Source organism: Atta colombica, unplaced genomic scaffold (genome assembly GCF_001594045.1).
Source record: "Atta colombica isolate Treedump-2 unplaced genomic scaffold, Acol1.0 scaffold5, whole genome shotgun sequence".
NCBI classification, from domain to species: Eukaryota; Metazoa; Arthropoda; class Insecta; order Hymenoptera; family Formicidae; genus Atta; species Atta colombica.
The window spans coordinates 537,776-546,962 of record NW_017259539.1 but is presented as its reverse complement, the minus strand read 5'-3'; the positions used below and the strand labels follow the sequence as shown (position 1 = coordinate 546,962).

Sequence of the window (9,187 nt, the reverse complement as noted above, 5' to 3'; positions counted from 1 at the left end):
TCTGTATTTGGTGGGACCAGCTCGGCGTAGTGTATTATGAACTGTTAAAACCGACTGAAACAATCACAGGCGATCGGTATCGAACGCAATTGATGCGTTTGAGCCGAGTATTGAAAGACAAACGGCCACAATACAACGAGAGACACGATAAAGTGATTTTGCAGCATGACAATGCTCGATCCCATGTTGCGAAAGTGGTCAAGACAAACGTTGAAATGAGAAGTCCTACCCCACCCGCCGTATTCTCCAGACGTTGCTCCCTCTGACTACTTGTTTCGATCAATGGCACACGGCCTGGCCGGTTCCGATCTTATGAAGAAGTAAAAAATTGGATCGACTCGTGGATAGCCTCAAAAGATGACCAGTTTTTTCGACGCGGGATTCGTACGCTACCCGAAAGATGGGAGAAAGTAGTGGCCAGCGATGGACAATACTTTGAATCATAAATGTATAACTAGTTTTTTACAATAAAGCCTCGAATTTCGGAAAAAAAACGGCGAAAGCAAAGTTGTACATCTAATATAAAAACATTTTTTATAAACTTTGCAGAGTTAAATAATTTTTATTTTTGAAAGACGAATGCATTATTTAAATTATTTTACTACGATTATATATACGTATAAAAATAATAATAAATTTACAAAAAATTGGAAAATTAAATTTTATTCAATTTTTTTTCTAATTCGCCCTTCTATGCATGTCTTGATCTCATGAATCATCTGTCTTATCGTTCATATTATATGAAAGGAAATTCGTATTTGCGTGCTCGATATCGTTTTTTTTAAATAAGTATATATGTATAACGTGACGATGCTAATTTAAATGATATACGATATGAAATTTTTATAACCGTACATGATTTCTATTCGGTGGACATTGGTTTACTATGTAATTAGCACATGCTATGCTGAACCGTTATTATGTAGAACTTGTATGTGATCGAACAATACCATTCGAAATTGAGATCTACTCGATGAACGAATGTGTGAAAACGATAACATTCTTTTTATACCTTTTTTTTCGGTCTCAAGTTTGTCGCATACTAATTTTCTCTAACTTACAATTAGTTATAATGAGCAGTTATAAGAACTTATAAATAAGGCTCAAAATAAATACAGATTCAAACGAATCAAGGCTAAAGGAGCCATGCTGAATCGATTATGCTAATGATCAATCAATGAACATCAATCTTTAGATTAAAAATGCGTTTCGATCATTTTACTATGATAATTTTTAATAAAATGATCGAAACGCATTTTTAATCTAAAGATTGATGTTTATTAATGATTATTAGCATAATTGATTCAATTTGGCTCCTTTATAGTCTTAATTTCTTAAGTTTGAATTTATAATGAACAGTATTGTAAATTAATTAATTTTTTTTATACATATCGAATATTGATACAATTGTACAAAATAATAATACGAAAAATAATTAAAAAAAACTTTTATTGTCTTACTTAACTTACTACTTAAACTTATTATTTAATCTCGTAAAGAATAAGAAAAATATAAATAATTTACATTTATTACGCAATTAATTACATAGACAAAACTCTGTAACATTGTAATAATTAATATTAATTTTTCGATCTTTTAAAAAACTAATAATTTTTTATCGAAAAATTAACGATGTCAAATATGTCTTATATCAAATTATTGATATACAGTGTGTCCTACAATTTTTTGCCAAGCGCTTTTGTGTAAATAGGGCGGACTAAATTGAATCGAAAAGTTCTCTACCATTTTATAATTTTCGCAATGATTAACAAGATATTAAGGAGGTCACCTCGTGTAACCGGTTCAAAAAATCGAAAAAAATTTTATTTACTTTAATAAATTTAATCGATAGTAGTAAATGTAAAAAATATATTCCAAAAATTACGGAACGAAATTCAAATAAGTTAAGAAACTACAATCCATTTATAATGCACAGATATACTTGGTGCGCGCGTCAAGAGTCTCTATTCGGTTCGGTCATGGAGTACAAATTCGAGAATAAGAGGCCGAAGTCCGAACTTACATGGACGAGGCTGTTAAAAAACGTGATCAAAAGTGGTCATCTGATTTAGTTCGATCGAGATCGCTTTCGTTCCACGACACCTAGGGTGCGTTCGAGGAGGTGGGTTCACGCTATTTAGCGCTACAAACTGTTCGCGGAGCTGCAGATACCGCTAACAAACACGACCGTGACATCATTAATGGTAGCGTGTTACAACTGCGCGCTATCAATGCTATTTCTTCCGAGGCAGTGTATTGATAGCGTTAGCGTTTGCGAACTGTTGTATTGATGAATATTGTTTTAAGAATTCTTATAAGTTATATACGTTCTTAAGTTGTCCATAGATTCCCTGGATTTCTAGTCTCGAAAAATATTGCATATGAAAAACTAAAAAAATACTATAGCATTGCGTTACATATGAAAACTATAGCATTTCCTTAGTTTTTCGTATGCGATATTTTTCGAAAATAGAGATCCTGTTTCACTTATAATTAACAGATTGCCGATTCATTTAAAGACTATTCTGTTATACATTTCAAGTGCTTCGATTTTATTGATTTTCGCTTTTAGTTGAACAAAATCGTCAATAATTGAAAACTGACCTTCGAAATTTCCTATAAACGCTGGTACAACCGATTAAGGTTATAATCGTCGACCTGAAACAATTGAGAATTACTGTACGAAGTATTTACGTTGGACGAAATTGGTGCGAGGAGTTCCGACCTCATAGCCGCGAGAGAAGGTGATTCTGGAGACATCAATCTAGAAGATTGTAATAGAGCAAAAATGAAACCTCTAACCTCATCATCATTATCAAATAAAAATCGAAAAAATAGAAAATAAAGAAAGTAAGGAAATTTTACAATATGAATTTAAATAATGTAAATAATATGGCTCAATAAATTATAAATTTAGTATAACAAAAGAAGGGTACGAGCCAAAAAATTATATTATATCATTAATACTTATAAAAGATATATTGAACAAAAATTTGACAAATTGAACGTAAATAATAAACAAAAATAAAAAATATATAAGAAATATAAAATATACAACAAACGTTTCAACTTCGATTAGGTTATTCTCAATGTTTCAATATATAAAGTTCGCTCGGTCTATAGAAATAAAATTATTCAGACATTACTTGTACAAATTATGATCGCTTATTAATTATATTTAAGTCTCACTATAGTAGTCCACTGTAGAATTAAAATCTTAAAAAATTTTGAGTCAAATGTTTCATTGTAAAAAGATAAGGATCGTTTCTATTGAAATAATGAAGCAATTTTATCAAGATATAATAATTCATAAAGATAATGCATTATCTTTATAAAATTAGTGACAGTTCAATTGTATATATGATTACCGAGAAAGAATATTCAAATTTTTTAATTTAGCCAAAGTTATATAAACTACCTTCATATTAAGAGAGTCTGATACAGAAATCGCAGTCAAGTTTTTCACAATTAATATTATAAGCAACAACGATCAGAGTTAAAGTTGTTGTTACCACATCAGTGCTTTAGAACCGTTGTGACAGTCAAAGAATTATAAACATTATGATAATGTTAAGGACAGAAATTTTTTGGGGAGGGAGAGGAAATATGTTAGAGAAGGGAGAAGAAAAAAGGAGAATAATTTGGAGGGAGAAGTGATTGTGAAGGGAAAAGTGATCATATGATCTGGAGATATGATTCTGGCAATGATTCTGTATCATTTTGTTTGTTAATGTCTTTGCTTTTTTATATGTATTTCAGATATCAATCTTTTATTATATTATACGAAGTCTCTTTATCTAAAATTTTGACTTCATTCCATTTAAAATTATGATTTAAATTCGTGCGATGGTCAAAAATAACAAACGGTGAACCCGTTTTTTTTTTATATCTGAAATCTGTGTTCATGTAATCTTATATTTAATTTACGTTTTATTTTACGTTTGGCCTACATAACTGGCATCACAGTCTTCACACGAGATTTTATACATTATATTTTGATTAGACAATATTCATTCAAAGTTCGGCTCAAGTGGTCTTTCTTCTTTATACAACTTTTAAGTGTGTTAGAAATGGAATATGTCAATTGAATTTAGAAAAAATTAGTAAAAAGTTTTCTGAAATAGATTTAACATAAGGTATTGAAAAAAATTTTTCTTTATGTTTAGTACTAATCTTATGTGTGAAGTTATTATGGATAATATTTTATTCTATTATTGATAGTAAAGAAAATAAGAGATAGAGGATAGCCATTGTTAAGGAAAATTTGAATGATGTCAATTAAATTTTTTTGAAAAGCGAGGATGAGACGAAGCGAAGATAAATGAACAATTTTATCAACCATACTAATAATTATGCCTCTCTTATGACATAATGGATGATTTGAATGGAAATCTGCCTTCGAATTACTTTCCTTCTTTCTTCCATATCTCCCTTTTCTAATATATTTCCTCTCCCTCCCCAAAAAATTTCTGCCTTAACATTATCATAACGTTTACCAGGTGTATAAGCTTAAATCCGCTGTTTTTTAGTCAGAAAAACACATTTTTTTTTTCTTAGGAAGCAAAAACAAATTTATTCAAAGTACTTGCTTTCGCTAACTATACATTTTTCCCATTTTTCGGGCAATTTGTATATATCACGCCAAAAATATTCCTCATCTTTCGAGGCAAACTACTCATCAAGCCATTTTCGGACGTTTTCGTAAGAATCGAAGTGCCGCTCAGCGAGCGCGTGGTCCATCGATGAAAACAGATGATAGTCAGAAGGTGCCAGATCTGGTGAATAAGCGGGATGGGATAGCACTTCCCAGTTGAGTGTCTCCAAGTAGTTTTGGACCATTGTTGACGATGTGCATTGTCGTGGAGGAAAATCAGTTTGTCATGTCTTTTCTGATAAAGCAACCTTTTTTCATGCAGAGCACGGTGCAATTTGATCAGTTGTTGGTGGTAGCGGTGAGCATTAACAGTTTTCAGATTTTAACAGCTCGTAGTAGATGATACCCTCCTGATCCCATCAAACGCACAGCATCGTCTTCTGCCCGAAGCGATTTAGTCTTGAGGAAGATGTTGATGGGCGGGATCAACTCAAGATTTCTTGCGTTTAGGATTCTGAAAATAGATCCACTTTTCATCGCCTGTCACAATCCGATGCAGGAACGACTTTCTTTTTTGTCTGGAAAGAAAATTTGGCATGTGTTTTGTCACTCCATCTGCCTATCGTTCAGTTCATGCGGCACCCATTCCGATCTTTCCGATCCGATCTTTTGAACCTTCCCCATGGCATGTAGCTGCATGGAAATGGCTGCTTGAGAAACACCCAATTGCTCGGCAAGCATTTTTTGCGATTGAGTATCGTCCTCGTTCAAAAGAGCCTGCAATTGACAGTCCTCAACCTTCCTGGGCCGATTTTCACGCTTCTTGTCACTCAGGTCAAAATTATCGTCATTGAACAGGCGAAACCAATCTCTGCACGTTGTTTCCGATAAAGCATTGTCGCCATAGGCCTCCACAAGCATTCGATACGATTCGGCAACCGATTTCTTCAAATTGAAACAGAAAAGCAAAGCTTCCCGCATATGCTTTTTTTTTAGCAAAAAACTAGACATGATTACGAAAGAAAACATGTATGTTGTTGTATGAAATTGCTGATGATGTGCACTGGTTAATGTTGACAAACACATGATGTCAAACACATAAAAAAAAGTGTGTTGTGTGCCCAGAGTAGCTTTGTACGTTCACTAATGCCACCTATGAGCAAACAGCGGGTTTAAGCTTATACCCTATAATTCTTTGAATGTCACAATGGTCCTAAAGCACTGACATGGTAACAACAACTTTAACTCTGATTATTGCTTATAATATTAATTGTAAAAAACTTAACTGCGGTTTCTGTACTAGACTCTCTTAATATGAAAGTAATTTATATAACTTAACTTTGACTAAATTAAAAAATTTGAATATAATTTCTCTATAATCATTATACAATTGAACTGTCATTAATTCTATAATGCATTATCTTTATGAGTTATTATATCTTGATAAAATTGCCTTATTATTTTAATAGAAACTTATCTTTTTACAATGGAATATTTGATACTCAAAATTCTTTCAAGATTTTAATTCTATGGACGACTACAGTGAGACTTAAATATAATTAATAAGCGATAATTTGTACAAATAATGTCTGAATAATTTTATTTCTGTAGACCGAGCGAACTTTATATATTGAAACATTGAGAATGACCCAATCGAAGTTGAAACGTTTCTGTTGTATATTGTATATTTTATATTTTTTATATATTTTTTTATTTTTGTTTATTATTTACGTTCAATAATTTGTCAAATTTTTGTTCAATATATCTTTTATAAGTACTAATGATATAATATAATTTTTTGGCTCGTAGCTCTCTTTTGTTATACTAAATTTAATTTATACTGAATTTAAATCATATTTGTTATGAATATGTTATCTCTATTTTTTTTATATACTCTATGTCGTAATAATTTATATTACAGATTTCAGATGATCTCATGAGACAATAATGCTCTTATTTGAAGAATATAGACAACGAGAATCTTCCATATCTTCAGATAAAATCAGTTATAAGAAAGCATAGAATGAAATTGCAGCAACCATGCACACCAAGAAATATAATGTCTCTGGTACAATGCACAACGAGAATAAATACAATGAAACGTACATATAAGACAATTAAAGATATCATAATGCAAAATCCAATAATAACACACGCACATGGAAATATTATAAAGTAAGTACTACTTTAATTGACATAACATAATGTAACTTTTTCCCTCTTACACTCTCACAATTAGTATTATACAATATTAATTGCTTAGATTATGGAAAACCTTCTTAGAAAGAAACCTTATATAGCACCATTGGCAACTATTTCGTCAACTGGATGTATAATATTAAAAGAAAGATCAATATCTCCAAGCAATAGCAGTTGCAGTTCTACTTGTTCACCCAATATAATTTCTCGTAAATAACTGTTAGTCATTTGAATTAATCGTAAATAACTGTTAGTCTAGTTGAATTAGACACTGAGATATAAAAAATATTTCTACTTTTAGGTAAATGTAAAGCTATAGATAACTATGCTATCGAAATATTAGAAGAAACACGAAAAGCTGAAGAAAGTAAAGAGAAGAGACGTAAAGAAAAGATAGAAAACTATAAATGGCACTCGTCTGGAAATTTTGACACATCTCCAAGGTAGGATTGTACTTCAGACAGACGAAATATTCGTTGATCATGTACAGATCCTACACGTCCAATAAAATAATGAGTAAATTGACATGTATGATCACATATAGTCTACAAAAGAAGATAATACAGATTAAATGAAATTGCACAGACAGCATTAACATTAAAATGCCTGATAAAAGTATTTCAATTTCTTTAGTCTTCTTCTATATTATAGTATATTTCTATTTTTCGCTGTTAAGAAAAACAATGTTTTGTAAAACTGTGAAACAAGAAGACTGTAAGAAATTTAAATGATTTCATCAAATATTCTAATGTTAAAATATAAAGGTATATTATCTGAAACTGAATTGAATGGTGATCTTTGCGGTTAATATATGCTTCTAAGTTATGTTTGGGAGCTGGAATATTAATGCCATCAATAGGACCGATGATTTTTGGGAATCCACTGGCAACTTCAAATCCTGCCTACACTTGCTGAACTCATTCATTTTTAGACCATTTTATTACAATTGGCGCCAGTTCATTAATTGCACTTATAACACGTCTTGTAATATATAATGCGATATTTCTATCAACATTAAATCGATCAAAAATCGATCTGAGCATTAAGAAATGAGAATATGTAAACATTTTTTAGTTAATGACATAAATCAAATGATACACTTTTTATTATAGTATATATATATATTACTAGTTAAGATATTGCATTTTCTATTCAAATCAAGTGAACTATTTTTTAACCATAATAATTTTAACACAAATATTTTTAGAAAGATATTATTTATATAAATATACCTAAAATGAATCTTAAAGTCTTGTTGATCTCAACGTTGGCATTATTATTTAATGTAATTATGTACTCTGGATATTTTTCTTCTTTTATTAAACATATCAATATTATCCAATACTTCATCGCTATATATAATCGCTATCAGTTGATGACACATCTTCCAAATATTCTCGTATCTCTAATGCTAATATTATTATTAAATCTCTTCTTGTCTGCAACTCCATTACAAATTGAAGTATAAAATCAGCATCAAAATTCTTAATTTTTTTTGTTTTGCTTTTTGCTTTTGCTATTTAGTGCTACAAGCTATTCAGAGCTGTAGTCAACAAAATGATCATGACGACAATTTCATATGAGATCCAAGATTATTATAATCCAGCTTCTAATATTTTTATCCTTGAAAAGTTAAAGATGATATTTACACAAGCATACAATACATACATCTAATATATACATACAATCTTCTAGGTTGATGAGTCACCTTCTCTCGCGGCTACGAGGATCGGGGATTCCTTGCACTAATTTCATCCAACGTAGATACAGTAATTCTCAATTGTCTCAGATCGATGATTATAATCTTAATTGGCCGTATCAGCGTTTATAGGAAATTTCCGAGGTTAGTTTCCAATCTTATTGGCAATTTTGTTTAACTAGAAGCGAAGATCAACTAAATAAAATTGAATTGATACATATAACGGAACAGTCGTCTTTAAACGAATCGATATCTATCGGTTACGAGCGATTATGCTTTATATTTCACAAATACAGCCGAATTGTCCGTGTGCTACGCATTTTTGACGGTAAAAGAGAAACGTCACATCCGAGTTTGAATTACGTCATTGACAGAATCATCAAAAAGATTTTTAATGTAAATAATTATAACTGAGTTATTTTGATGTTTAAGTACAACATATAATGATCATGGAAGTTTCCATTATTAAACGCTACTAACAGTCATGGTACTTGCTAACGCTATCGCGCTATTGATTCCACGAACAGCGTTGATAGTATTTGCGTCCATAGCGCGAATAGTGTCTCCCTTAGAATCTGGACGATCTTGTGAAAGTTTTCATTAGTTAACTATTAGGTGTACAACTTTGCTTCCGCCGTTTTTTTCCGAAATTCGAGGCTTTATTGTAAAAAACTGGTTATACATTTATGATTCAA

The 9,187-nt window shown here is 31.1% G+C and overlaps 1 pseudogene; it reads left to right on the top strand.

Annotated features, from left to right (window-relative positions):
• Positions 1-6,584: 6,584 nt before the first annotated feature.
• Positions 6,585-7,240, top strand: LOC108691696 (annotated as a pseudogene).
• The last annotated feature ends 1,947 nt before the right edge of the window (positions 7,241-9,187 follow it).